Raw genomic sequence first — 4,711 nt, forward strand, 5'->3', positions numbered from 1 at the left:
CATAGAACTAACACAACAAGGAATACACACACCCTGACTCAACATATAAGCGTCCCCTGAGTCAGGGCGTGACACTGTGCCTCTCAACGTGTGTGTAAATACTGGGGTGTTGGGCTTGGCAAAAGACAAATTGCCGTTCTAACCAGTGTACAATAAAGTTGTATTGTATTCTGTTCTAATCTATGTCAAGGTTGACGAACTCACCTGACTGAGAGTACACGACACTAGCAGGGAAAGGGAAAGGGGGATATCTAGGCAGTTGCACAACTGAATGCATTCAACCAAAATGTATCTTCCGCATTTAACCCAACTCTGAATCAGAGAGGTGTTGCCTAGGCTATATCATGGCTACGGGACAAATGTTTAATGTATGTTGTGGCACAGATTTTCACCTGAGCTTTGATCTGTTCTCTCTGTCCTCTCAATTGTACAGACAGGTTACAATTTACAAAACAGCCGACACTTTGGCTATTGCATGGGTTAACATGGTGGCACAATGACTCCAATAACCCCACTGAAATAATCTATAAAGGAGAGCAAAAACGGATTAATCCTTCACTTGAAAGTTGAGTAATCCGCGACTCAGCATCCGCTTGTTAGCGGATTTGTGTGATCAAACTTTCTCTTAACATGTGAAGACATAATGCTCCCAGACAGTTATGTGAATAGTAGAGAGAGGGTGCTTTTCCCCACTCCCACAATAATAACGACCATGTTAAATGTATCACTTGAAGGTTTGTGTTTGGTCTAGGGGATTTCTCAGCTAATCACATATTCCGTGTCATTTTATTAGGCGCTAACGTATGTTTTGAGATCAAATTCTGTTAATGACTTTAAAAGGCTTAAAATGGAGGACGTCGAGACTGACCTCTAATGTGGGTTTGCTTTCCAGCAGCTTTACCGATATGTGAATTTCATTTAATTGAATGTGAATTTTCATCTGTTATTTAAAGTAACTTTAAGGTAGCTGAGGCCAGACTAGCTGATCCGTCTCACTCTTATCATTATCTGGGGCAAAGAGAGAGGTTTTGTTTTTTGATGTGATCTTGGGCAGCTGTCGTGTTGGGTTGGATGAAAAACCTAAAAGTAACTCAATCAAAAGCTGAGTAAAAAGACAGAAACAGCAGAGGTTCAGAGGTTCAAAAGGATATGTGTCTGGATGGGACAGAAGCCTCATTGTCAGGGAGAGAGACATAGGCCGTAGTTAATTACATGTTTCTACTTAAGAAATGAAGAACCTTTCTATGAAAGGGCTCTTTAAATGAGACCTTAGACTCTATTCTCTCTGAGTCTAAGACATCTTCTTACAACAAGGGTCATGGCTCCAGATACAACACACACACACACACACACACTACTCAAGTCTCTTATACTTTACCAACTCTACTAATAACCCATCTCCTTTCACCTCTGGATCACTCTGTCATTCCCAGAAACCTTTCAGTGGATACGACTAGCTCGTATAGTAACACACCAGGCAGACCAATCACACCACAGCTAGCTTGGCACCTCATCATTATCTGGCAAAGTCCCTGCATAGTGGGTGCTCCTGAGAGGTGGAGGGGTACAGTCTGAGCTCCTAATAGACTGGACAAAGCACTGCCTTTGTGTTCCTCCTCACATTGTCACAGCAGCACACTGTGACTGATGCAGGGACTGAGGCCAACATAACTTTCTTCTCTCACTGAGATGATTAGATCAGACCATCCACAGGCAGACCTCCAGTCTAAGACAAATTGGTTTTGGCCCTTTACTTATCTGGTCAGGGTGTGAGGTTCAGTGGTGAGGAGAACTGAGGGCTCACACGGCCTAATAGAAATGGCACCCTAAAGGTGTAGACACAGAGGTGTCAAACTCATTCCATGGAGGGCCGAGTGTCTGCTGGTTTTTGGTATTCCTGTTCATTTTGTGCCCAATTAAGACCTTGACAACCAGGTGAGGGGAGTTCCTAACCAATCAGTGACCTTAATTGACCAATGTAGTACAAGGAAAGAGTGAAAACACGCAGACACTCGGCCCCCCGTGGAATGTGTTTGACACCCTAAAGGTGTGGAGGGAAAGAAAGAAAAACCTGCAGACACGCGGCCCCCCGTGGAATGTGTTTGACACCCTAAAGGAGGGACTCAAATCTTACTGTTCGTTTCCTTCTGACAAAAGACAGAATATGATGTCTTTCAACGGATGTCTTGATGTCGTCATGAAAACATTGTCTTTACTTGGTAGTTATCTGGCTATCTGATGTCTCCTCAACCAGAAATCCAGTTTACAACCATAAAATTACGTCATTATGACATCCCATACAAAATGTTGCATGCCGGGACAACAGAGAATGACAGAGCTGAGTCACGTGTTTGGCCTTCGATCCAACAGGTTGCCCAAGCTCCTCTAACAATGGACTTCTGCACGGTTTTACGAATGGTTGCAAAGCACTCTGTATATATGAAATCTATGTCAGTGGAGTGTAACCGTTTTTAGCCTGCCATTTTATAGATACGTTTTTACACTGCATGGGCTTAAGTAATGGACCGTGAGAGAAAAAAGGGTTCTTGAGGGGAAAATAAGACGAATATTACCTCAGCTCTTTGGAGTGGATGGAAGTAAACAGGATGTTCTCAGAAGCCCTCAACCACTCAGGTGAGCTCAGAGCCAGCGACCTGGAAGGAATGGGACCGTCATTCACTTTAAGTGTCTCATGTTAGAGTGAAATGGATGGAAATCCAAAGTAGTGGAGGACTATCAACTGTGTGGCCAACTTAAATGGACTTGTTTCTTCTTGAATTAATATATTTTGTCCAACAGTAAGTGGAGATAGGAAATAAGGTCTGCCAGTTCCCTGTTGCCATGTTCACGTTCACTTTCTCCAGTTATTGGGACTTTTCTGAGAGTAAAGGGATAGATTTCTTCACTCGGTTTGATTAGCTTTTTCTAGAGCACAAAACGGCTGCTTGGTAAAACACAACATGTATTTTCTACAGTATGGAAGCCATGCTTTATAGCCTACACATAACAACATCGATTTTAGTAGATAGAAACTCAACCCTCTTCCAATTCCTCTTTCTTTGACTATTTTCAACTGTCCCAGACAGCAAGAGCAGTATCAAATACAGCTTCTTCTCAGAATTCATTTGAATAATACTTACAAGACAAAAATGGCCCCTCTGAAACAAGCAGGAATTTTATAATAAAGACAGTCTTTGTTGGCCCATTTAGAATAAGAGAGTCCCTCTATGGAGTGCAGACATTGCACCAGCAGTCCTATAGTGAAAAAATACCTCAACTAACCCATCTCTTCAGTCAGTGAAAGGCAGACCAAGTTCAGCTACAGTGCCCCTCTGACAAATACCCGACTGTTTGAATATAAATACACACTCAGTCACCATCACACTAAATAAGACATGGACTGGACCTGTCATCTCTATTCACCCTGACACACTCCGTTAAAGGGGCAATCTGTGATTGCTACATCCATTTTTGGACTTTTAAATTATTGATATATAGCCCACGATTCTTGAGGAATATAACTTATAAACGTCTCATGAGCTTTGTTCAACTGTCTAACCCCCCCAGAACCCAAAATATAAGCATGTTTTACTCCTTTGTTTGTAAACATTTTCATTGTAAACAAACACTGTATAGCCCTGTATATTTTTTTACTTTGGGACTATGGATGGTCAGTCCTGGCATTCATAGCTCTGTCTATGAATTTGAGAGTGGTTACATTTCTCTAGCCCCATCCCTCTGCCTTTTCCCCAAAATAGTGGCAGGGTGGCCTTTGTTAGTGTTTATAGCGAACAGTCATTTTTAGCCTTGCAATAAACCAAAACCATATATTAGATACTCTACTGCCCTCTACTGAATATGGTTCCCGTTGTCACAGTAGTCAATGAATACCTTTAGCATGTCAGTTAATACCCTTTGTAATACTGCCCTCATCTGGCAAAACAGTGCAGGACAGGTATAGGCCTACATTTGTGTTTGGTAAAATACTAAGGTTTGGCCTAAATCGGCAATATCGGGGGGAAAACTCTGAAGAAAGACAACCTTCTCTCCAAACATTCACAGCAACTACCAAATAAGAAATAAGCTAACAGACTAAAAAAGGAAATCTTTGCCAGGGCAAACACCAGACAAAATTATCTTAGTACAAGTAAGCTAAGTAGGCCTACATCTACCCTATCATAATAAAAATATATATAAAATGGTATTATGAGGCTTTATGCCTATTGTTTGTTCGTCATCCTCGGACATTTGTAAACAACGTCTACTCAAGTTAATCTCGTTAAAGAGACACTTCCGTCTATAGATGCGCAGTTAGCCAGCGGACCAGGATAGGCTACCTATAGCCTGTGTTTAAAACTATAATGTTGATCACATGGGTGGACTGCCACTCCTTGTATCCATACAACCTGTCTATGACTTTGAGCATGGTTAGGTAACAACTCCACAGCTCCATCTCTCAGCTTTATAGCAAGTGGCAGGGCCGCTTTGGGCTGAAACAGACTCGGGTTTGTCAATAGTTTAGGAAGATGCCTTCGGCTAGCCGATAATAATTAGCCTAATGACAAAATTGAAATAATTATTTTCACAAGAATAAACCCATTGAAGCGCGCAAAGGGATTAAATCCCAAAAGACGCTGCTAGCCATATTTTATCCAGTGAAAATGAAAAGAAAAGTCAGCTCCTCTCTCACATCCGCTATAGAGTGGCTCGA

The sequence above is a fragment of the Coregonus clupeaformis genome, unplaced genomic scaffold (genome assembly GCF_020615455.1).
Source record: "Coregonus clupeaformis isolate EN_2021a unplaced genomic scaffold, ASM2061545v1 scaf0174, whole genome shotgun sequence".
Classification (NCBI taxonomy): domain Eukaryota; kingdom Metazoa; phylum Chordata; class Actinopteri; order Salmoniformes; family Salmonidae; genus Coregonus; species Coregonus clupeaformis.